The following is a 27,042-nucleotide window of genomic DNA, read 5'->3' on the forward strand; positions in this document are numbered from 1 at the left end:
GTAGTAGACCGCTTCAGTAAGATGTGCCACTTTGTGCTCCTCAAGAAACTACCCAATGCTAAGACGTTAGCTACCTTGTTTGTCAAACACATCCTGTGTCTCCATGGGGTTCCTGTCAATATTGTTTCTGACAGAGGGGTACAATATGTTTCATTGTTTTGGAGAGCTTTCTGTAAAAAGTTGGAGATTGATCTGACCTTCTCCTCGGCCTTCCATCCTGAAACTAATGGCCAAACCGAGAGGACTAATCAGTCTCTAGAACAATATTTAAGGTGTTTTATCTCTGACTGTCAATATGATTGGGTCTCCTTCATTTCCCTTGCCGAATTTTCTCTTAATAACCGGGTCAGTAACTCGTCAGGGGTCTCCCCCTTTTTCTGTAATTTTGGGTTTAATTCACGGTTCTCATCTGTTTCACCTGGTGGTTCCAACAATCCCGAGGTAGAGGTCGTTCATCGGGAACTGTGCACAGTCTGGGCCTAGGTTCAGAAGAACCTTGAGGCGTCCCAGAGCATACAAAAGACTCAGGCAGATAGAAGACGTTCTGCTAACCCCTTGTTTGTGGTCGGAGATCTGGTGTGGCTGTCTTCAAAAAATTTGCGCCTTAAAGTTCCGTCCAAAAAATGTGCTCCCCGGTATATAGGGTCATTGAGGCCCTTAACCCTGTCTCCTTCCGACTGGAGTTACCCCCGTCTTTTCGAATACACGACGTGTTTCATGCCTCCCTCCTGAAAAGCTGCTCATCGTCCTTGGCTACCTCGAGGAAACCTCCGGTCCCTGTTCTCACCCCTGAAGGGGTAGAATTCGAGGTGGCCAAGATTGTGGATGGTCCAAGGCTCCCTCCAGTACCTGGTCCATTGTATAGCATACAGGCATGAGGAAAAGACTTGGGTACCCGCCAGGGATGTTCACATTGGTGTATTGCTCTGGCGGTTCTATCTTCGGTTCCCAAATAAGCCAGGTCCATCTAGAAAGGGTCCAGTGGCCCCTCATAAGAGGGGGGATACTGTAAAGGATCTGCCAGACACAGCTTCTGTATCGACACCCGTGGTTAATCAGTCTGCACCTGCTCCTAGGTCTGATAGAGTGACTCAATCTGCTACCACTCAGGCTGGTAGGCTCAGGAGTGGGAGAACCTATCACAGCCTGGCCAGACGGTTCTAGCTCTCGCCCTCGGTCTATTTATACCTTCATTTCCTGCTTGTCTTTGCCTGTTATTCTTTCCTGTTTCCTGGCTCTGCTGCTCCTTCTATTATTATTGTCCTTGCTTCATTTTGACCCTGGCTTTACTGACTATGCTCCTGCTCTGCGTTTGTTACCTCGTACACTCATGGTTTGACTCGGCTCGTTCACTACGCCTGTTGCTCACGGTGTTGCCGTGGACAACTGCCCCATTTCCCTTAGCTTCTGTGTACCCTTGTGTGTTTGTCTGTCGTGCACATATTGAGCATAGGGACCGTCGCCCAATTGTACGCCGTCGCCTAGGACGGGCCGTGCAAGTAGGCAGGGACTGAGTGGCGGGTAGATTAGGGCTCACCTGTCTGTCTCCCTACCCCGTCATTACACGTGGTATCTAGGTTACATGAACACTTTCATGACGTATCTTGTGGTACGCGCTTGGGCATTGGAGATGAAGAAGACTGGAAGAAGTCATCATGGCGTTCTGGGCCGGATGAAGAAGAAAAGAGAACGTGAACGACTCCAATCTGAGAAGATGTCACGTGTGAGTCACTGAATTTCACTGCACTGTATTCACTTATATGGTCTGCAGAATGCCTGTGTAGGACTGATATCTGTCACAATATGGTGGGAATATTGGTCTTTGTTTTACTACACACGTTTTTAGTACACAATTAAGAGTGTTCAAATTATTTCTATATAGTTTGAAGTTTAGACTCAAAATAATTATTTCCTTTGGTGGGTCCAAGATACCTCAGTCAGACACTGAGTGTACAGATCCTTGCAGTAAGATATTGTATTACTGTCTGTAGCCTTAGAGGAGAATTTATTAACCTTGCTAAGCCTCTTATCTGGCATAGAAAAGTCCCAAAAGTGCGGGAAAGTTTTTGGGCAGTTTATGCTGCGCTTGGCACTTTTTGAAAAGTGTGTGGTGCTTTGCGGAAAGGGACGACAATTTTACTTTCATTTACGCCAGAAACGGGCGTAATGTAAAGCAGAAATCAACGCCAGCTCCGAGCTAGTGTACAATTTTACATTGAGTGTGTAACATAAGGCCTAAGCCAGACCCTGTATCTCCCCCACTAAACAGACTGTTTTGTGACACAAGACATGTGTTTTGCCCACACCACTAAAAAATAAATAAAAAGATATATATATCTGAGACAGCGTATCTATAAGGGTATATTCACACGCTGTGTTTTCAGGCGTATTTCGGGGTGTAAACGCCTTCGAATACGCCTGAAAAATCGTTAGCCCAATGCCTACAAACATCTGCCTATTGTATTTTAAAACGGCACGTAAAAAGAAGGAGCATGTCACTTCTTGAGCTGTTTTTCGAGATGTTTTTCATTGTGTCAATGGAAAAACAGCTCCAAAAACATCTAGAAAAAAAACACCTCAAAAAAACGTTTCCAGCTTCAAAAACGGCTGTAAATCAAAGGCTGTGTTCTCTGAAAACAGCTCTGTAATTTTCAGCCATTTTTGACTTTGCGTGTGAACCCTAAGTCTATAACACCTGATAGCTCTGCTACTTGATAGGAGACAGCGGCTCAGCAGACAGTATCACATATAATATGCTTAGATACAACGGCTTAGCAGACAGTATCACACATGCTAGGCCCAATTCAACGGTTAATTGGGAAAAAATGTCTTATAGTGTTTTTCGATACAGGTCACTTGAACTGGTATCATTTAACCCCTTAGTGACCAGCCCATTTTAGGCCCTAATGACCAAGCTATTTTATTCGTTTTTCTATAGTCGCATTCAAAGAGCTATAACTTTTTTATTTTTTAGTCTACATAGCTGTATGTGGACTTGTTTTTTGCGGGATTAGTTGTACTTTTTAATAGCACCATTTTTGGGTACATATAATTTTTTTATTAACTTTTATTAACTTTTTTTGGGGGGGATTATAAAAAAAAACTGAAATTCCGCCATTGTTCTAAACGTTTTTAAATTGTAGAGGTTTTAATATGTAGAGGTTTTTTTATGTTTTGCGACTTTTGCACAATAAAAACACTTTTGAACTAAAATTATTTGTTTTTGCATCGTCGCTTTCCAAGAGCCGTAACTTTTTTATTTTTTCATCAATGTAGTGATTTTTTTGGCTTGTTTTCTGCGGGACGAGACGTAGTTTTGATTGGTACTGTTTTGGGGTGCATGGCACTTATTGATTCATTTTTATTATGATTTTTTTGCGGGGCAATGGAAAAAAATTGCAATTTCGCCATTGTTTTTTGCGTTTTTTTTTTACGGTGTTCACCTTGCGGTTTAAATTACATATTAGCTTTATTAATGGAGTCATTATGGTCGCGGCGATACCACATATGTGTACTTTTATTTATTTTTTACACTTTTACTAAATAAAACTACTTTTTATGGAAAAAAATGGTTTTATTTTTTTTTTTACTGTAATTTTGATTATTAATCTTTATTTCACATTTATGACTTATTTCACTAGTCCCACTAGGGGACTTTACTGTGCGATCTTCAGATCGCTGCTATAATGCTTTGGTATACTTCGTATACCAGAACATTATTGCCTGTCAGAACGTGCCTCCGGTGCGTCCTAACAGGCATATGTCCAGGGCAGACCTGGGGGCATTTATCAAGCCCCCGGCTGCCATGACAACCCATCGGAGACCCGCGATTGCATTTGCGGGCCGCCGATGGGTGACAGAGGGTGCTCACTCCCTCTGTAAACAAAGTTAAATGCCGCGGTCGCTATTGACGGCGGCATTTAACAGGTTAAACGGCCGCGATTGCGGGCGTTGGAGCAGGAGCTCAGCTGTCATCAGACAGCTGAGCCCCGGCTCCAGCCTGCACGGGGGACCCGTGCAGGACTTAGACTAGGCTCACGTGAAAAGGCGTAAGCCTAGCCTAAGGCCCCTTAGTGACTCACCTGAAAAGGCGTATTGGTGGTCACTAAGGGGTTAAACAGTTAACCAATGAATGGCGCTGTTTACGTGGAATTTACACTGTGGCCTAATGTACCATATAATGTATTAAAAAAATATGTAAAAAAAAACCTACATTTTGTAGGGTGAATTTAAAAAAAACCTGTAATTCCGCCATTTCTGTTTTTATTTTACAGTGTTCATCGGGCGGCATGGATTGCATGATAACTTGATTCTGCGGGTCATTACAATTATGGTGCTAAAACCCACTCTCTGAAGCCCCACTTCAAGATACATTTCATCTGGTAACCATGGCAGAAATATGTCTTTCCATCTGGCACCTCCAGCAGACTCCTTTCAGTCTAATTTTATTTATTTTACCTCAGAGTTCCTCTTTTTACCTTTTTTAAATTTATTTTCTCCCCCCTTTTTTTGAACTATTTCTAACAGGGGCTGTGCAGGATTAGAAAAATATGGCTGCTTTCTTCCAAAAACAGCACTACACCTATCCACAGGTTGTATCTGGTATTGCAGGTTAGCTCCATTGAAGTGAATGGTAATGAGCTGTAATACCACACACAACCTATGGACAGGTGTGGTGCTGGTTTTTGGAGAAAGCAGATAAGTTATCTCATCCTGGACAACCCTTTGTCATGGATTGTTCTTGTGCCGAGATGCTCCCTGCATTATCCCTTTTCCTTTATGGCCGCTGATATGTTCTATTCAGCTTTATGGCATCTGTACTAAGTACATTGCCAGTCATTAAAGGGTTAACACTTCAGACCACTGTGGGTAATGTCACAATGTATGAGTTTTGCAGTGGTAATAAATTCCTGTAGTAATGATGATGAAGGTGCTAATGTCATAGATACAAATGTTTATGACATAAAGAAGATTCCATATTAGAAGGTTTTACTGCCACGTTCAGCGCCATATTGGATGGGACTGAGGACCTTGAGCTTGACTTCCCCACCAATGCCGACCTGATGTAATTTGTAGGTTCTAGCAGGGAAACCCTTCACCCAAGACCACTTCTTCATCACAGTGATGCCATCCTCTTCATACGGGTTGTCTGTAATAGAGGGGGGTTTCCAGCAGGAGATCCCCCTCTATTAGCCAGAGCGGAGACAGGTGCAACAAGGAGGCATCTGGAGGACCCGTCTCATCCGTGGATCACCCATTAATTTTAATGGGTGCCCAGGAAGAGAGACATCCGCCTAGCCAACCAGATCAGCCAACTTATGTGTTTTATGTCGTTCGTTCGTTCGTTCATTGTATTGTTTTTCCTTGAAAATCTGAGAAAACGTACAAATTCTGTTACAAATTATATTTTGGCATCTTCTAAGCCCAGAGGAAGGGCAATCCTCCAGACATGGTTTCCCTAGAGGTTTCCCCCACAGGGGGTTTTTCCTTTCCTGCGTGCTGGAGGGTGACTCTTCGTGAGTCGGAGGTTTGCCATTTTGGGTTTGGTCATATAATATAATAAAAGTTTTGACCATTTAACACCCAATTATAATGTTTTGTGTCTTTATTTTGCATTCTTTGGTTTGGTGATTGGGATTCTGGGTCTATCACATATCACAAAATCATAAGGCCGGACATCTACTTCCCACACTGACATAGAATGGAGACAACAAGCGTTGCTGCACAATTAAGTGTACACATCCTTACATTGAGATATTGTATTACGGTCTGTAGCCTTTGGGGGGAATATATTAACCTTTCTACAACAGTTTGCTAGCGCAGAAAATTAACAAAATGCAAAAGAAATGGGCGGGGCTTAGCAGAAATGGCCAACAATTTTACTATAATTTACGACAGTAACTGATGTAAATTATAGCAGAAATCTATATGTATAATGCGGCACAGATTTATCTCTGGGGGGCGTAACAAGGCAAAGGTCCATGCCAGACTCATACCTCCCCCCAATCAGACTGTATGCCCCCCCAATCAGACAATAAAATACATTTTAAAAATGTACTTTAACCCCTTCCCGCACATTGACTTAACTGCACGTCAATGTGTGCAGTAAGTTCCCGCACATTGACGTGCAGTTACGTCTGTGCTTTGACAGTTAACCGCCGCTTCACCGCAGCAGCGGATAACTGTGCAGGGTGTCTGCCCTGCATTCCCCGTTGCCGATCAGCGGCACATGGCCGCTGATTTCGGCAGTTAACCCCTTCGATGCGGCTGTCGATTCCGATCGCCACATCGAAGGATTTTAGTGCCGATCGGCAGCCCCCACGTGAAATCACGGGGGCTCGCGATGGTACCCATGGCAACCGGACGCCAGAAAATGGCTTCCGGGCTGCCATGTACAGAAGCCTATGAGGACCAGCCGTAGGCTGGTCGTCGTAGGCTTCCTGTCAGTGTGACTGTTACGTCACAATGACAGTTAGAATACATTACACTACGTGTGTAGTGTAATGCACTCTAGCAGCGATCAAAGCTGCAAGTCTAAGTGTCCCCTAGTGGGACAAGTGAAAAAAGTAAAAAAAAGAATAAAAATGTTTTAAAAAAAAGTGTAAAAATAAAAGTTAGAAGTGACATAAACAAGAAGTGATTTTTTTCCTATAATAAGTCTTTTATTATTGGAAAAAAATGAACACGTAAAAAAAAAGTACACATATTGTATCACCGCGTTCGTAACGACCCCAACTATAAAAATATAATATTATTTTTCCCACACTGTGAACACTGCAAAAAAAATAAACGAAAAACAATGCGAGAATGACTATTTTTTGGTCACCACCCCTCCCAAAATATACAATAAAAAGTGATCAAAAAGTCGCATGTACGCCAAAATGGTACCAATACAAACTACAACCCGTACCGCAAAAAACAAGCCCTTACACAGCTCTTTTGACTGAAAAATAAAAAACTTACGGCTCTCAGAATACGGTGACACAAAAAATAATTTATTTTCTAAATAAGTTATTTTATTGCGCAAACGCTGCAAAACATAAAAAAACCTATATACATATGGTATCGCTGTAATCGTACCGACACGCAGAATAAAATATAATGGTCATTTATAGCCATGGGTAAACACCGTAAAAAATAAATAAAAATCATTGTCAGAATTTATGGTTTTTGGTCACCTGGCTTGCTGAAAAATGGAATAAAAAGTGATTAACAAAACCGCATGTACCCTAAAATGGTACCAATGAAAATTACAGATTGTCCCGCAACAAATAAGCCCTCACGCAGCTCCGGTGGTGAAAAAATAAAAAAAAGTTCCGGCTAACAGATTATGGCGATGCAAAATGTGCAGAGCGTTCCAAAAGTGGATAAGATTGGGCGCCATTTATAAGTGCGACACTGGCCACAGATCTGCGGATTATTATTTATTTACCCCATTATTATACACTCTTATTATGCCCTGATGTACTCTACCCAGTCTACATATGCCCCCACATTATAAACTGAAATGGCAGCAAAACGCCAAACAGAACAACTGCCAAGCAAAATCTGCGCTCCAAAAGCCAAATGCCGCTCCCTCCCTTCTGAGCCCTACAACATGCCCAAACAGCCATTTACGTCCACCGATATGGCATCGCCATACCCTGGAGAACTCGGTTAATATTTTATGAGGTATTTGTGGCACAAACTGGGCATAACATATAGTGCACTAAAATGGCACATCAGTGGAAAATTGTAATTTTAACTCTGCACCATTCGCTGCGCATTAAACCCTTGGTGCACCATGACTTAATAGCATGTCGTGGTGTGGGGGGTGATATATGGAGCGTCTCACTCGCTGAGCCCGCACCATACACTTCGGGTGTCAGCTGTGTGTTACAGCTGATACCCGGGACTGACGGACAGAAACAGCGAACACGCTGTTACAGGAGCATGTAAAAATGACAATATACTGCAATACATTAGTATTGCAGTGTATTCTACCAGTGATCTAACGATCGGTGGTTCAGCTCTTCTAGGGAGACTAATAAAATATGTAAAAATAAAAAGTAAATAGTTATTATTAGTGGAAAAAATTAAATAAATATTTAAAGTCCAAAAAGAAACCCTTTTCACATTTTTTCTCTAAAGTAATGTAAAAAAAAAAAAAAATACACAAAATTGGTATCGCTGCGTCCGTAAAAGTCCAAGCTATTACAATATACCATTATTGAACTCGCACGGTGAACGCCGTGAAAAATAAAGAATTTTAAACGGCAAAATTGCAGTCTTTTGGTCACCTTGGCTCTACCAAAAAATGTAATAAAAAGTGCTCAAAAAGTCTTATGTACCAAAAAATGATAACAATAAAAACTACAGCTCGTCCCGCAAAAAATATACCCTCACACCACTCTATTGACGGAAAAATAAAAAAGTTGTGGCTCTCGGAAAGCGGGGAGGAAAAACGAAAAAGAAAAAAGCAAAACATGGATCAGTTCGGAAAGGGTTAATTACTTTCTAATGAAAAAACATTTATGACCACATCTGAGGTGTAGCCGTACTCGGGAGAAATTGCTTTACAAATGTTGGGGTGCATTTTCTCCTTTATCCTTTGTGAAATTGTAAAAATTCAACATTTTAGTGGAAATAATGTTGATATTAATTTTCATGGCCTAATTCTAATAAATTCTGCAAAAGACGAGTGGGGCCTAAATGCTCACTATACCCCTAGATAGATTCCTTAAGTGGTGTAGTTTCCCAAATGGGGTTACTTTTGGGGGGCTTCCACTGTTTCGCGCTCTCAGTGGCTTTGCAAATTCGACATAACACCCAAAAAATATTCCAGCTAAATTTGAGCTCCAAAAGCCAAATACTGCTCCTTCCCTTCTAAGCCCCGGTGTGGGTCCAAACAGCAGTTTATTACCACATATGGGGTATTTACGTAATCAGGAGAAATTGTTTTACAAATGTTGGGGTGCTTTTGCTCCTTTATTCCGTGTAAAAATTAAAAATGTCTAAGTTCTTACAGAAAAAAAGTAGATTTTTACCTTTACAGACTAAGTCCAATGAATTCAGCAAAACAACTGTGGGGTCAGAATGCTAACTTTACCCCTAGAAAAACTCCTTGAGGGGTGTAGTTTCCAAAATGGGGTCACTTTTGGGGAGTTTCCGCTGTTTTCATTCCTCCAGTGCATTGCAAACGCGACACGGCACTGAAAACTATTCCAGCAAAATAAGAAATCCAAAATCCAAATGGTGCTCCTTCTCTTCTGAGGCCTGCTGTGGGTCCAAACAGCAGTTTATTACCACATATGGGGTATTACTATAATCGGAAGAAATTGCTTTACATATGTTGGGGTGTTTTTCTACTTTTATTCCTTGTAAAAATTTTACATTTCTATGTTTTTTCCCCAAAAAAAGTAGATTTTCATCTTCACATACTTATTCAAATAAATTTAAAAAAAAAACTGTGGGTTCAAAATGCTAACTATACCTATAGATAAATTCCTTGAGGGGTATAGTTTCCAAAATGGGGTCACTTTTGGGGGGTCTTTACTGTTTTGGTACCACAAGACCTATTCAAACCTGACATGGTGCCTAAAATTTATTCTAGAAAAAGGAGGCCCCAAAATCCACTAGGTGCTCCTTTGCTTCTGAGGCCGGTGTTTCAGTCCATTACCGCACTAGGACCACATGTGGGATATTTCTAAAAACTGCAGAATCTGGGCAATAAATATTGAGTTGCATTTCTTGGGTAAAACCTTCTGTGGTACAGAAAAAATTGATTAAAAATGAATTTTTGAAAAAAAAAATGAAATTTGTAAATTTCACATCTACTTTTCTTTAATTCCTGTGAAATGCCTAAAGGGTTAAAACACTTTCTGAATGCTGTTTTGAATACTTTGAGGGGGCCGTTTTCAAAATGGGGTGATTTATGAGGACTTTCTAATATATAAGGCCCTCAAAGCCACTTCAGAACTTAACTGGTCCCTGTAAAAATAGGCTTTTGAAATTTTCTTGAAAATATGAGACATTGCTGCTAAAGTTCTAAGCCTTGTAACGTCCTAGAAAAATAAAATAATATTCAAAAAACAATGCAAACATAAAGTAGACATATGGGGAATATAAACTAGTAAGTATTTTGTGTGGTATTACTATCTGTCTTACAAGCAAATACATTTAAATTTAGAAAAATGCTAATTTTTGCTAATTTTCTCAAAATCTTGGTGTTTTTTACAAATAAATATTGAATTTATCGACCAAATTTTTTTCCCTAACATAAAGTACAATATGTCACGAGGAAACAATCTCAGAATCACTTGGATAGGTAAAAGCATTCCGGAGTTATTACCACATAAAGGGACACATGTCCGATTTGAAAAATCGGCTTCGTCCTGAAGGCCAAAACAGGCTCAGTCCTGAAGGGGTTAAATGTACAGCAGGCCGCAGCACGTAGAAAGTGGCAGCTAAAAGATGCGACACATTTCTAAAGAGTCGTTCGCCTGTTAATAAATGTGTTGCATCTTACTCCAGCAAACTGTTTAATAGGACTGGTGTATGAAACGCCAGTATTAAAGGGAATGTGTCACTAGAAATAATTGTTTATTTTTTTTCAGTTAAACAGTTAGTATATAAATGATAACACATTGTTTTAATTTTTTTATTTTTTTCACAAGTCAGGAAATATTATAAATTAGATTCTAATTTATAACATTTCCATGTGCTGGTCACTAGAGGGAGCAATTCCCAAAATTGCAGCATTGGCATGTGGTAAGGCAACCACCTCATTGCCTTATGCTGCAAATTTGGAGTAGACACACTCGCTCTGCCCCAGCACACACCAGTAAACATACCTACCAACTTTCAAGTATCTAATCTAAGTAATCTCCGCCCACACATACCCGGTTCAGCCAACTCAGTATTATGTTCACATAGGACCCCCCACACAGTATAATGACAAATAGCTGCCCCCATACAGTTTAATGCCCCCTTAGCTACCCCTAGTACCAGTGCGCACATATAAAGCGCCAGTGCCCATATAGATAGTGTCACACACAGTGCCCAAGTAGATGGTGCCACCCCCCCCAGGGATTCCACTCCAGGAGGAGCCACTGCCGTCACGGTCCATATATGGACAGTGACGTAAGGCATTCCCTATAGGAGCAGAATCCCTGTCCAGAGCGTCCGCCACACTGTGGCCAGGGATTGCACTCCAGGAGGAGCCTTTGATGTAATTGTACATATATGGACAGTGACATCAGGGGTTCCGCCTAGGAGCGGAATCCCCAGCCAGACCATCGGCAATGCAAAGGCAGTGGATTCCGCTCCAAGAGTAGTCCCCGACGTCAATGTTCATATATGGATAGTGAGACAAGGGGCTCTGCACTTAAAGTAGCGCTGTGCCCGGGAATTCCTCGGCGAGTGGTACTAATGCAGAAGCAGGGAGCTGACGATCCCTTACATTAGCATTGGATTCACCTGTATCTGCATCCTGAGGACGCAGATACAGTTGACACCAAGACATACCACCGGCTGCTTGGGACAGCGTAACACCGCCTGGAATCCTGGACTGTCCTGCTGTATCCAGGACGGTTAGGAGGTATGCAGTAAATAGGACCATGCACATGCGCAGATTCCACAGTAAATGCTTGTTCATGAGCCTGCAAAGGAGGAGCTGCTCAGTTTGCCATTAGGGTGAGGACTGACGGATAAGGCCTCGTTCACATCTGCACTATTGTCTCTGGTAAAATCACGGCCCACCGCCTGACGGCAAGCCAATGGAACCCACTAAAGTCAATGGGTTCCGTCGGCAGGTGGCGGTTTCCGTTGTGCGATGGAACCGTTGCTTCCGTTATTCCTTTGTTCTGCACCACTGACGGAGCAGAACAACGAAACAAACACACCAACGCAGGTGTGAACAGGACCTTAGAGAGATAACTGAAAACAGCAGCTGGCCATAAACTGAAATACACTGCAGGTACAGAAGACAAATGGTAGACCAATTAGAAATGTGATTTATTTATCAAAATACATGCGAGGCAATTAAAAAAAAAACTGTGCAAAGGTGTACATAGCCTTTAAGAAATCAGGAGGCATATTTTCAGATTCTGTTGGACTTCTCCCATATACCGGCATTTCAGGCATCCTATTGGTCCACGGTGTCCTCAATGCCCACCCCATTTACTTTACCCCGAGATAATGATGGGCTGGTACATACACGGATAATGGTGGTTATATATGGGGATGATGGCTGGTGTATACAGGGATGATGGGAGTCCCTTATATAACCCCCATATTCCCTGTATATTACCCCCAAAAGGAGAGATGAGCAGCACATCACAGTCCAAAACTCATGGAAAACTATTTTATGTTTCACCCATCCCACCCATCACTGGATGTGGGTATACTAGCACACATGACTAATATGATAATATTTTAATATAGAATTGTACATCCTAGTATAATAGCTAAAGAAAATTAGCTTATGAGGTTTAGAGTTGGTTATATGTCGAAATTTTGATCTAAGGTATGCGCACCGTGACGGGCGGTAGTCATGTAGACTGAACGCTTCCATGATTTGAATACGCTGTGACGTGCCACTTTGGGTCACGTGAACGTGGTATACAGTTTACATCAACACTTTCATGACATATATTGTGGTTCACGCTTGGGCATTGGAGATGAAGAAGACTGGAAGTCAACATGGCGTTCTGGGCCGGATGAAGAAGAAAAGAGAACATGAAAGACTCCAATCTGAGAAGATGTCACCTGTGAGTCACTGAATTTCACTACACTTATATTTATCAAATGAGTTGAAAAATTACTTGAAAATATAGTCAAGACATTCACAAGGTTAGAAATAATGATTTTTATTTGAAATAATAATTTTCTCCTTCAAACTTTGCTTTCGTCAAAGAATGCTCCATTTGCAGCAATTACAGCATTGCAGACCTTTGTCATTCTAGCTGTTAATTTGCTGAGGTCAGGAGAAATTTGACCCCAGGCTTCCAGAAGCCCCTTCCACAAGTTGGATTGGCTTGATGGGCACTTCTTGCGTACCATACGGTCAAGCTGCTCCCACAACAGCTCAATGGGGTTGAGATCTGGTGACTGCGCTGGCCACTCCATTACAGATAGAATACAAGCTGCCTGCTTCTTCCCTAAATAGTTCTTGCATCATTTGGAGGTGTGCTTTGGGTCATTGTCCTGTTGTAGGATGAATTTGGCTCCAATCAAGTGCTGTCCACAGCGTATGGCATGGCGTTGCAAAATGGAGTGATAGCCTTCCTTATTAAAAATCCATTTTACCTTGTACAAATCTCCCACTTTACCAGCACCAAAGCAACCCCAGACCATCACATTACCTCCACCATGCTTGACAGATGGCGTCAGGCATCTTTTCAGTTGTTCTGCGTCTCACAAATGTTCTTCTGTGTGATCCAAATACCTCAAACTTCGATTAGTCTGTCCATAAAACTTTTTTCCAATCTTCCTCTGTCCAATATCTGTGTGCTTTTGCCCATATTAATCTTTTCCTTTTATTAGCCAGTCTCAGATATGGCTTTTTCTTTGCCACTCTGCCCTGAAGGCCAGCATCCCGGAGTCGCCTCTTCACTGTAGACGTTGACACTGGCGTTTTGCGGGTTCTATTTAATGAAGCTGCCAGTTGAAGACCTGTGAGGCGTCTATTTCTCAAAATAGAGGCTCTAATGTACTTGTCTTGTTGCTCAGTTGTGCAGCGGGCCTCCCACTTCTCTTTCAACTCTGGTTAGAGCCTGTTTGTGCTGTCCTCTGAAGGGAGTAGTACACACCGTTGTAGGAAATCTTCAGTTTCTTGGCAATTTCTCGCATGGAATAGCCTTCATTTCTAAGAACAAGAATAGACTGTCGAGTTTCACATGAAAGCTCTCTTTTTCTAGCCATTTGGAGAGTTTATTCGAACCCACAAATTTAATGCTCCAGATTCTCAACTAGCTCAAAGGTAGGTCAGTTTTATAGCTCCTCTAAACAGCAAAACTGTTTACAGCGGTGCTAACATAATTGCACAAGGGTTTTCAAGTGTTTTCTAATCATCCATTTGCTTTCTAAGGGCGGATTTACACGAACGTGTAATACGTCCGTGCCACCCGCGTGTTTTTCACGCGTGTGGCACGGACCTATGCAAGTCTATGGGGCAGTGCAGACTGTCCGTGATTTTTGCGCAGCGTGAATCCGCTGCGTAAAACTCACGACATGTCCTATATTTCTGCATTTTTTGCGCATCACGCACCCATTGAAGTCAATGGGTGAGTGAAAATCACGCGCGCCACACGGAAGCACTTCCGTGGGACGCGCGTTATTCGCGCAACAGCAGTAAAAGAATGAATGTAAACAGAAAAGCGCCACATGCTTTTCTGTATACAAACATCCAAACGGAGTGTCATAATGATGGCAGATGCGTGAAAAGCACGCCGCCGCGCACCATATGAACATGACACACGGAGATGTTAAGTGTCTTTTGCGCACGCAAAACGCAGCGTTTTTTGCGTGCGCAAAACGCACACGCTCATGTAAATCCGCCCTAACACAGTTAGCAAACACAATGTACCATTAGAACACTGGAGTGATGGTTGCCGGAAATCGGCCTCTATACACCTATTTAGATATTGCATTAATAACCAGACGTTTGCAGCTAGAATAGTCATTTACCACATTAACAATGTATAGAGTGTATTTCTGATTAATTTAATGTTATCTTCATTCAAAAAAACTGCTTTTCTTTCAAAAATAAGGAAATTTCTAAGTGACCCTAAACTTTTGAACGGTAGTGTATATGGTGTGCAGAAAGCCTGTGTAGGACTGATATCTGTCACTATATGGTGGGAATATTGGTCTTTGTTTTACTACACACGTTTTTAGTACACAATTAAGAGTGTTCACATTTTTTCTATATAGTTGAAGTGTAGACCCCCAAGAATTATTTCCTTTTGTGGGTCCAAGGTACCTCAGTCAGACACTGAGTGTACACATCCTTGCATTAAAATATTGTATTACTGTCTGTAGCCTTAGAGGAGAATTTATTAACCTTGCTAAGCCTCTTATCTGGCATAGAAAAGTCCCAAAAGTCGAAATTTGCGGGAAAGTTTTTGGTCAGTTTACTCTGCCTTTGGCACTTTTTTGAAAAGTGTGTGGTGCTTTGCGGAAAGGGGCAACAATTTTACTATCATTTACGCCAGTAACGGGCGTAATGTAAAGCATAAATCAATGGCAGCTCCGAGCTAGTGTACAATTTTACATTGAGTGTGTAACGAAAGGCCTAAGCCAGACCCCGTATCTCCCCCACTAATCAGACTGTCCAATCAGACTGTCTTGTGCCACAAGACATGTTTTGCCCACCCCCCCCAAAAAAAAACTAAAAAGATAAATATATCTGAGACAGTGTATCTTTAAGGGTATATTCACACGCTGTGTTTTCAGGCGTATTTTGGGGCGTAAACGCCTCCAAATACGCCTGAAAAATCGGTGGCCCAGCGCCTACAAACACTGCCTATTGAATTTTAAAAAGGAAAAAGAAGGAGCATGTCACTTCTTGAGCCGTTTTTGGAGATGTTTTTCATTGTGTCAATGGAAAAACAGCTCCAAAAACATCTAGAACTAAAGACCTCAAAAAACGTCTTCACCTTCAAAAACGGCTGTAAATCTCTGAAAACAGCTCTGTAATTTTCAGCCATTTTTGACATTGCGTGTGAACCCTAAGACTATATGTAAAGGGTTGCCAGACACAGGTTCTGTGTCGACGCCCGGGGTTAATCAGCCTTCATCAGTTCCAAGGTCTGCTAGAGTGAGGCGATCTGTTACCACTCAGGCTGGCAGGCTGAGGAGAGGGAGAACCTATCACAGCCTGGCCTGACGGTTCTAGCTCCCGCCCTTGGTCTATTTTTACCCTTACTTGCAGCATGTTCCTTGCCTGTGATTGTCTGGTTTCCTGGCTCTGCGATTCTTGCTATTTTCCTTATTGACCGCTGTTACTTATTAACCCTGGCTTGACTGACTATTCTCCTGCTCTGATTTGCTACTTCGTACTCTCCTGGTTTGTCTCGGCTCGTTCACCACTGCCTGTTGCTCACAGTGTTTCCGTGGGCAACTGCCCCTACCTCCCCTTTTTCTTCTGTGTGCCCTTGTCTTGTGTTGTCTGTCTTGCACTTATTGAGCGTAGGGACCGTCGCCCAGTTGTACGCCGTCGCCTAGGATGGACCGTGCAAGTAGGCAGGGACTGAGTTGAGGGTAGATTAGGGCTCACCTGTCTGTCTCCCTACCCCGACATTACACTAAGAGTTTGCGGTTGCCAACGTCATAGTTTCTCTCAGTGGAGGAGAACTTCCTGGAGAAGTAGGCACAGGGACGGAGATGGGTGAGACACCTAGTACCCTGGGACAAGACAACACCCACTCCCACCTCGGAGGCGTCAACCTCCACGATAAATGGCTCCATTTGGTTAGTACCTCTTAAGCTGAACCTTGATCAGCCGCAAAGTCTGAATCCACAGAGGATATGATTATACCTGGGGGCAAAATACAAGCGGGATCCTCCTCAGGCTGGCAGGCTGAGGAGAGGGAGAACCTATCACAGCCTGGCCTGATGGTTCTAGCTCCCGCCCTTGGTCTATTTTTGCCCTCACTTGCAGCATATTCCTTGCCTGTGATTGTCTGGTTTCCTGGCTCTGCGATTCTTGATATTTACCTTATTAACCGTTGTTACCTATTGACCCTGGCTTAACTGACTATTCTCCTGCTCTGATTTGCTACTTTGTACTCTCCTGGTTTGTCTCGGCTCGTTTACCACTGCCTGTTGCTCACGGTGTTTCCGTGGGCAACTGCCCCTACCTCCCACTTTTTCTTCTGTGTGCCCTTGTCTTGTGTTGTCTGTCTTGCACTTATTGAGCGTAGGGAACGTCGCCCAGTTGTACGCCGTCACTTAGGACGGGCCGTGCAAGTAGGCAGGGACTAAGATCCATGGAGATATGGGTCCAAGGTCTATGGGGAATGGGCAAAGAACATAGTAAGCACGCAGGTCGGGACCTGGGAGTCTTGGACCTAGCACAAATTTCACAAGCGGCGACGTAGGCCTTAACGTCTTTAAGCAACCTAGACCACCAATAGGTTCTAGAAATGAGGTGCTTTGTACCCAGGATGGCTGGATGGCCAGATAGTGCGAAGTCATGGTTCTCCCTGAGCAACCTTAGCCGGAATTGCAGGGGAACAAATAGCTTGTTCTCAGGAAGGTTCTGGGGAGCAGAAGCTTGATCAGCCGCAATTTTGGAGACTAAGTCTGAATCGACAGAGGATATGATTATACCTGGGGCAAAATACAAGCGGGATCCTCCTCAGGAGGAGGGCTGGCCATGAGGCTACGGGACAGAGCATCAGCTTTAATATTTTTTGACCCAGCCCTATAGGTAACCACAAAGTTGAATCTCGTAAAAAAACAACGCCCATGGAGCTTGTCTCGGGTTTAGCCTCCGGCCAGATTCTAGGAAAACCAGATTCTTGTGGTCAGTAAGGACCGTTACCTGGTGCCCAGCCCCCTCCAGGAAGTGGCGCCACTCTTCAAAGGCCCATTTAATGGCTAAGTGTAAAGGATTTGCCAGACACAGCGTTTGTGTCAATGCCCGTGGGTAATTAGCCTGCATCTGTGCCTAGGTCTGCTAGAGTGACTCGTTCTGCTACCACTCAGGCTGGTAGGCTGAGGAGTGGGAGAACCTTCGAGAGAGTTGTAGACTCTATTTCCAATTAAGACCCCACTCCTCAGGTTCTGAGAGCCAGCGAGTGGGTATAATTAGGTCCCGGCACCAGGACTTCCCCCAGGAATGGGCCTTCTCCTTGGCTCCTGACGCCCCATAACTTTCTTCTGTTGACCTTTTTTTTTCTGCTCTCGGGCTCATCTATGGCGAGACTGACAAAACTGCCTTTGCCGAGAGTAAGCTGGTGACCTTACGTCAGGGTAAGAGACCCGTTGAGGAGTACTGTTCTGACTTTAGGAAGTGGTGTGTAGCTTCTCGGTGGAATAACCCTGCCTTGAGGTGCTAGTTTAGTTTCGGTCTGTTGAACGCCCTGAAAGACCTGTTAGTTAGCTATCCCACTTCAGACTCTCTAGGTCAGGCTGTGGCTTTAGCGGTACGTCTTGACCGACGTCTCAGGGAACGACGACTTGAACGTTCTGGTGCCTTCACCTCTGGCTCCCCTATGATGGCTCCAGAGGTTCCGTTACTTCGTTCTTCCACGGAGAACTCGGATGAACAGATGCAACTCGGGGCCTCAGTGTCTCCCCAAGAACGTAGAGATTGCCACAGAAAGAATGGTCTCTGCTTCTACTGTGGGGATGACAAGCATCTATTGAACTCCTGTCCCAGGCGCAAGAATAAGCAGCCGGAAAACTTCCACGCCTAAGTGACCATCGGGGAGGTCGCTTGGGCGCACAGGTATTTCCCGCAAACATGAAGCCTAATAAAATCTTTCTTCCCTTTCAGGTCTCTTTTGATGGAAGGTCTGCCACCGGCAGTGACTTTGTGGATTCAGGGTCTGCTACTAATATTATGTCTGTGGAATTTGCTATGTCTCTAGCTATGCCATTAATTGATTTGCCTAAACTTGTCCCGGTAGTGGGTATTGATTCCATTTCGCTTGCTAATGGTTATTTTATGCAGCATACCCCTGTTTTTGAACTCATTGTTGGCTCCATTCATTTGGAGCAGTGTTCTGTGCTAGTGATGCAGGGGTTATCGTCCGATTTGATTTTATGCCTTCCTTGGTTGCAGACGTATAATTACACTTTTAACTGGAATACTGGTGATCTTACTAAATGGGGTAATGAATGCATGACGTCATGTTTTTCTATTAATTTGGTTTCTCTCGTTGAGGAGGTGATCACTCTACCTGAGTTTATTCAGGACTTCGCTGATGTCTTTTCTAAAAGGGCCTCCGAACAGTTACCTCCTCATAGAGAGTACGATTGCGCAATCGATTTGGTACCAGTAGCTAAGCTCCCTAAAGGTAAGATATTTAATCTCTCTTGTCCTGAATGTGAAGCCATGAGAGAATATATCCAGGAAAGCCTGGCCAAGGGTTACATTCACCCCTCTACTTCTCCGGTAGGTGCTGGCTTTTTCTTCGTGGGGAAGAAGGATGGTGGTCTTAGGCTGTGCATCGATTACCGAAATTTAAATAAGATCACTATAAGGAACCAATATCCCCTTCCTTTGATTCCTGATCTCTTCAATCAGGTTCAGGGGGCCCAATGGATCTCTAAGTTCGATCTTCGGGGGGCTTATAACCTTATCCGAAGGCCTTACAGTGTTTCCTGGGGTTTGCTAATTATTACATGAGATTTATTGCTAACTTCTCGGTCATCGCTAAGCCTCTTACGGACCTCACTCGTAAAGTTGCTGATGCCCTCCACTGGCCTCCGGAGGTGGTCCAGGCTTTTGAGGTCCTTAAGAGGTGCTTTGTCTCTGTCCCAGTGCTCACTCAGCCTAACCAAATGGAGCCATTTATCATGGAGGTTGACGCCTCCGAGGTGGCAGTGGGTTCTGTCTTGTCCCAGGGTACTAGGTCTCTCACCCATCTCCGTCCCTGTGCCTACTTCTCCAGGAAGTTCTCCTCCACTGAGAGAAACTATGACGTTGGCAAACGCGAACTCTTAGCAATTAAATTGGCATTTGAAGAGTGGCGTCACTTCTTGAAGGGGGCTAGGCACCAGGTAACGGTCCTTACTGACCACAAGAATCTGGTTTTCCTAGAATCTGTCCGCAGGCTAAACCCGAGACAAGCTCGATGGACGTTGTTTTTTACGAGATTCAACTTTGTGGTTACCTATAGGGCTGGGTCAAAAAATATTAAAGCTGATGCTCTGTCGCGTAGCTTCATGGCCAGCCCTCCTCCTGAGGAGGATCCCGCTTGTATTTTGCCCCCAGGTATAATCATATCCTCTGTGGATTCAGACTTAGTCTCCGAAATTGCGGCTGATCAAGCTTCTGCTCCCGAGAACCTTCCTGAGAACAAGCTATTTGTTCCCCTGCAATTCCGGCTAAGGTTGCTCAGGGAGAATCATGACTCCGCACTATCTGGTCATCCAGGCATCCTGGGTATCAAGCTACTTATTTCTAGAACCTATTGGTGGCCCGGTTTGCTTAAAGACGATAAGGCCTATGTCGACGCTTGTGAAATTTGTGCTCGGTCCAAGACTCCCAGGTCCCGACCTGTGGGCTTACTATGTTCTTTGCCCATTCCCCAGAGACTTTGGACAAATATCTCCATGGATTTTATCTCCGATCTGCCTCCGTCCCAAGGCAAGTCGGTGGTGTGGGTTGTAGTAGACCGCTTCAGTAAGATGTGCCACTTTGTACCCCTCAAGAAACTACCCAATGCCAAGACATTAGCTACCTTGTTTGTCAAACACATCCTGCGTCTCCATGGGGTTCCGGTCAATATTGTTTCTGACAGAGGGGTACAATTTGTTTCATTGTTTTGGAGAGCTTTCTGTAACAAGCTGGAGATTGATCTGTCCTTTTCCTCGGCCTTCCATCCTGAAACTAATGGCCAAACTGAGAGGACTAATCAGTCTCTAGAACAATACTTAAAGGCAATGTGTTGCCAGAAAAACATGTTTTTTTTTTTTAAATTAAACATTTAGTGTGTGGGTGATTAAACATTGTTCAAATTTTTTTTATTTTTTTCACGAGTCAGGAAATATTATAAATTAATTCTAATTTATAAAATTTCCCATTTCTGGTCACTAGATGGAGCTATTCCCAAAATTGCAGCATTGCAAAATTGGGTAAAAAGCCCTCGCTCTAGTGAGCTCTCAGCATCCCCCCCTCCTTTATCCTGGCTAGTGCCGGGATAAACGAGGGGTTTGAACGGTGTAACCTCCTACACTGTGTGTCGCCATTTTTGGAGCTAACACACAGTGTAGAAGGTTTACATACAGTAGTAAACACACACAAACACGAACATACATTGAAATCTCTTACCTGCTCCTGCCGCCGCGGCTCCCTCCGGCCCGTCCGCTCCGTCTGCTGCCGCTGGTCCAAGTGCACAAGTCCGGAAGCCGCGACCGGAAGTAGTAATATTACTGTCCGGCCGCGACTTCCGGTCCACAGGAAAATGGCGCCGGACGGCGCCAATTTCAAAGTGGACTGTGTGGGAGCGGCGCATGCGCAGTTCCCACACAGACGCCGTACACACAAGTGAATGGGACGGGAGCCGTTCGCAGTCCCTATGGGACTGTGGCTGCCGTATTCCATGTCTGTATGTGTCGTTAATCGACACATACAGAAATGGAACAAAAAATGGCAGCCCCCATAGGGAAGAAAAAGTGTAAAAATAAGAAAAAGTAAAACACAAACACACAAATAAATATAAACGTTTTTAATAAATCACTAACATCTTTAACATATAAAAAAATAATTTGTGATGACACTGTTCCTTTAAAGTTCCGTCCAAGAAGTTTGCTCCCTGGTATATAGGGCCGTACAAAATCATTGAGGTCCTCAACCCTGTCTCTTTCCGGCTGGAGTTACCCCCGTCTTTTCAGATATACAACGTGTTCCATGCCTCCCTCTTGAAAAGCTGCTTCCCGTCCTTGGCTACATCGAGAAAACCTCCGGTCCCTGTTCTCACTCCGGATGGGGTAGAATCCGAGGTAGCCACGATTGTGGACAGCAGGATGGTCCAAGGCTCCCTCCAGTACCTGGTCCATTGGAGAGGATACGGGCCTGAGGAGAGGACTTGGGTACCTGCCCGGGATGTTCACACCAATATATTGCTCAGCAAGTTCCATCTTCGGTGCCCCAACAAGCCAGGCCCACCTAGGAAGGGTCCAGTGGCCCCGCATAAAAGGGGGGTTACTGAAAATGGTTTGCCAGACACAGGTTCTATGTCGACGCCCGGATTAATCAGCCTTCATCAGCTCCAAGGTCTGCTAGAGTGACGCGATCTGTTACCACTCAGGCTGGCAGGCTGAGGAGAGGGAGAACCTATCACAGCCTAGCCTGACGGTTCTAGCTCCCACCCTTGGTCTATTTTTACCCTCACTTGCAGCATGTTCCTTGCCTGTGATTGTCTGGTTTCCTGGCTGTGCGATACTTGCTATTTACCTTATTGACCGCTGTTACTTATTGACCCCGACTTTACTAACTATTCTCCTGCTCTGATTTGCTACTTCGTACTCTCCTGGTTTGTCTCGGCTCGTTCACCACTGCCTGTTGCTCATGGTGTTTCCGTGGGCAACTGCCCCTACCTCCCCCTTTTTCTTCTGTGTGCCCTTGTCTTGTGTTGTCTGTCTTGCACTTATTGAGCGTAAGGACCGTCGCCCAGTTGTACGCCGTCACTTAGGACGGGCCGTTCAAGTAGGCAGGGACTAAGATTCGGGTAGATTAGGGCTCACCTCTCCGTCTCCCTACCCCGTTTCATTACACTATGACAACTGATAGCTCTGCTACTTGATTGGAGACAGCGGCTCAGCAGACAGTATCACATATAATATGCTTAGATACAACGGCTTAGCAGACAGTGTCACACATGCTAGGCCCAATTAGAAGGTTAATTGTGAAAAAACTTCTTATGGTGTTTTTCGATACAGGGCACTTGAACTGGTATCATTTAAACAGTTAACCGATGAATGGCGCTGTTTATGTGGAATTTACCCTGCAGCCTAATGTACCATATAATGTATTAAAAATGTAAAAAAAACTACATTTTGTGGGGTGAATTGAAAAAAACCCTGTAATTCCGCCATTTCTGTTTTGATTTTACAGTGTTCATCGGGCGGCATGAATTGCATGCTAACTTGATTCTGCGGGTCATTACAATTATGGTGATACCAAATTTATATAGTTTTATTTTTTTACAAAATATTTTTTTTTTGTGACGCTGCATTCGAAGATGAACTGCATAGTTTTTCAATGCAACAGCACTTCATAGGGTGGGAAGGGGTTAAAACCCACTCTCTGAAGCCCCCCTTCAAGATAAATTCCAACTAATCTGGTCCCCATGGCAGAAATATGTCTTTCCATCTGTCACCTCCAGCAGACTCCTTTCAGTCTAGTTTGATTTCTTTTACCTCAGAGTTCCTCTTTTTCCCTTTTTTTTATTTATTTTCTCCCTCCTTTTTTGAACTATTTCTAACAGGGACTGTGCAGGATTAGAAAAATATGGCTGCTTTCTTCCAAAAACAGCATCACACCTATCCACAGGTTGTATCTGGTATTGCAGGTTTGCTCCATTGAAGTGAATGTCAATGAGCTGTAATACCACACACAACCTATGGACAGGTGTGGTGCTGGTTTTTGGAGAAAGCAGACAAGTTATCTTATCCTGGACAACCCTTTGTCATGGATTGTTCTTGTGCGGAGATGCTCCCTGCATTATCCCTTTTCCATTATGGCCGCTGATATGTTCTATTCAGCTTTATGACCTCTACACTGCCAGTCATTAAAGGGTTAACACTTCAGAGCACTGTGGGTGATGTCACAATGAACATGGCGGCAGTGTTAATAAACTCCTGCAGTAATGATGATGAATGTGCTGATGTCATAAATACAAATGTTTATGACATAAAGAAGATTCCATATTAGAACGTTTTTCTGCCACATTCAGCGCCATATTGGATGGGACTGAGGACCTTGAGCTTGACTTTCCCACCAATGCCGACCTGATGTAATTTGTAGGTTCTAGCAGGGGAACCCTTCACCCAAGACCACTTCTTCATCACAGTGATGCCATCCTCTTCATACGGGTTGTCTGTAATAGAGGAGGGTTTCCAGCAGGAGATCCCCCTCATTAGCCGGAGCAGAGACAGATGCTACAAGGAGGCATCTGGAGGACCCGTCTCATCCGTGGACCACCCATTCATTTTAATGGGTGCCCAGGAAGAGAGACATCCGCCTAGCCAACGAGATCAGCCGATTTATGTGTTTTATGTTGTTCGTTCATTGTAATGTTTTTCCTTGAAAATCTGAGAAAACTTACAAATTCTGTTACAAATTATATTTTGGCACCTTCTAAGCCCAGAGGAAGGGCAATCCTCCAGCCATGGTTTCCCTAGAGGTTTTCCCCCATAGGGGGTTTTTCCATTCCTGCGTGCTGGAGGGTGACTCGTCGTGAGTCGGAGGTTTGCCATTTTGGGTTTGGTCATATAATATAATAAAAGTTTTGACCATTTAACACCCAATTATAATGTTTTGTGTCTTTATTTTGCATTTCTTGGTTTGGTGATTGGGATTCTGGGTCTATCACATATCACAAAATCATAAGGCCGGACATCTACTTCCCACACTGACATAGAATGGAGACAACAAGCATTGCTGCACAATTAAGTGTACACATCCTTACATTAACCCCTTCCTGACATTTGCCGTATGGGTATGCCATGGAAAGCTATGACTTCCCGCAAATTGCCGTATCCATACTCCAAATGTTTGGTACCGGCTCTGAAGCTGAGTCGGTGCCATCATCGCCGGATCTTACCTGTATCTTACAGCTGACATCCGGCTGTAATGGCGGGGACCGAAATTAGCTTCGATCCCCTCCATTAACCCCTTAAGTGCAGCACTCAAATGCGAGTGCTGCACTTAAGGTGTTTGCAGCTCATCGGAACCCCAGCAATGAAATTGCCAGGGCTCCGGTGGCTGCAATGGCAACCGGAGGCCTAATACTGGCCTCCCGGTCTGCCTAGCACGGAAGCCGGTCAAGATCCGCCCGGCGTAGCCGCCGGCAAGATGGCGACGCCTCAGGAGTTGATCAGGCGTCATCAGCGGTGGAAGTCAGCTGTATGTTACAGCTGACATCCACCTGTAATGGCAGGAACCAGAGCTAGCTCCGATCCCTGCCATTAACCCCTTTGATGCAGCAATCGAAAGCGATTGCTGCATCGTAGTGGTTACTAGCAGATCACCAGCCCTGACAGGCAAGCAGGACTGGCGACTGCTGCTATGGCAACAGGAGACACAATGGCCTAATCGGCTTGCTGTCAGTGAATAACTGACAGATCTAATACATTGCACTACGTAGGTAGTGCAATGTATCAGAAAAAAAACATCAGACAGTTGGAACTTCAAGTCCCCTAGTGGGACTTGAAAAAAGTGTAAAAGAAAGTATAAAAAAGTGTAAAAAAAAGTGAAAAGTTTGAAAACAATAAAAGTTTCAAGTAATAAAATAAAACACAATCGCCCTTTTTCTCTTATCAAGTCCTTTATTATTGAAAAAAAATAATAAACCATACGTATTTGGTATCACCGCGACCTTAACGACCTGAGGTATCAAAATATTATATTATTTATTGCACGCGGTGAACAGCGTAAATAAAAACCCGTAAAAACTATACCTGAGTTTCTGTTTTTTGGTCACTTTGCCCTACAAATATTGGAATAAAAAGTGATCAAAAAGTCGCACGTATCCAAAAATGGTACCTATAAAAACTGTAGCTTGTCTCACAAAAAACAAGCCCTCATACAGCTCCGTCGACAAAAAAGTAAAAAAGTTATGGTTCTCACAACTTGGCGACAGAAAAAATACATTCTTTTTACAAAAGTAATTTTATTGTGCAAAAAGTTGTAAAACATAAAAAAGTTCTATAAATTAGGTATTGCCGGAATCGTACTGTCCCACAGAATAAAGTTAACATGTAATTTATAACGCATGGTGAACACTGTATAAAAAAACCTAAAAAATCTGTGCCAGAATTGCGTTTTTTTGTTTACCTGGCCTCCCAAAAAATAGGATAAAAGGTGATCAAAAAGTCGCATGTACCCCAAAATGGTACCAATAATCGCTACAGCTCGTCCCGCAAAAAAACAGCCCTCATACCACTACATCTATGAATAAATAAAATTAGTTATGGCTCCAATAAGTCAGGAAATAAAAAATATACAGTTGTGTCCGAGGGGAGCATTTCTTCTGTTTCAACAGGCGATTTATCAGGATCTAAAATTAGGGAACCAGGAAGGGGAGGGCCCAGACATATCTGCTGGAAGCGAGGGTGCCCGTATTATACCAGGACAACACTTCACAGCAAAATTCCCCAAACTGCAAAGGTGCGGAGTGTGGACCAAAAGGGGCATAAGAAAGGACGCCATATACAGTGAAGGAAATAAGTATTTGATCCCTTGCTGATTTTGTAAGTTTGCCCACTGTCAAAGTCATGAACAGTCTAGAATTTTTAGGCTAGGTTAATTTTACCAGTGAGAGATAGATTATATAAAAAAAAAAAAAAGAAAATCACTTAGTCAAAATTATATATATTTATTTGCATTGTGCACATAGAGATAAGTATTTGATCCCCTACCAACCATTAAGAGTTCAGCCTCCTCCAGACCAGTTACACGCTCCAAATCAACTTGGTGCCTGCATTAAAGACAGCGGTCTTAAATGGTCACCTGTATAAAAGACTCCTGTCCACAGACTCAATTAATCAGTCTGACTCTAACCTCTACAACATGGGCAAGACCAAAGAGCTTTCTAAGGATGTCAGGGACAAGATCATAGACCTGCACAAGGCTGGAATGGGCTACAAAACCATAGGTAAGACGCTGGGTGAGAAGGAGACAACTGTTGGTGCAATAGTAAGAAAATGGAAGACATACAAAATGACTGTCAATCGACATCGATCTGGGGCTCCATGCAAAATCTCACCTCGTGGGGTATCCTTGATCCTGAGGAAGGTGAGAGCTCAGCCGAAAACTACAAGGGGGGAACTTGTTAATGATCTCAATGCAGCTGGGACCACAGTCACCAACAAAACCATTGGTAACACATTACGCCGTAATGGATTAAAATCCTGCAGTGCCCGCAAGGTCCCCCTGCTCAAGAAGGCATATGTACAGGTCCGTCTGAAGTTTGCAAATGAACATCTGGATGATTCTGAGAGTGATTGGGAGAAGGTGCTGTGGTCAGATGAGACTAAAATTGAGCTCTTTGGCATTAACTCAACTCGCCGTGTTTGGAGGAAGAGAAATGCTGCCTATGACCCAAAGAACACTGTCCCCACTGTCAAGCATGGAGGTGGAAACATTATGTTTTGGGGGTGTTT

The sequence above is a fragment of the Rhinoderma darwinii genome, assembly GCF_050947455.1.
Source record: "Rhinoderma darwinii isolate aRhiDar2 chromosome 9 unlocalized genomic scaffold, aRhiDar2.hap1 SUPER_9_unloc_1, whole genome shotgun sequence".
NCBI lineage: Eukaryota > Metazoa > Chordata > Amphibia > Anura > Rhinodermatidae > Rhinoderma > Rhinoderma darwinii.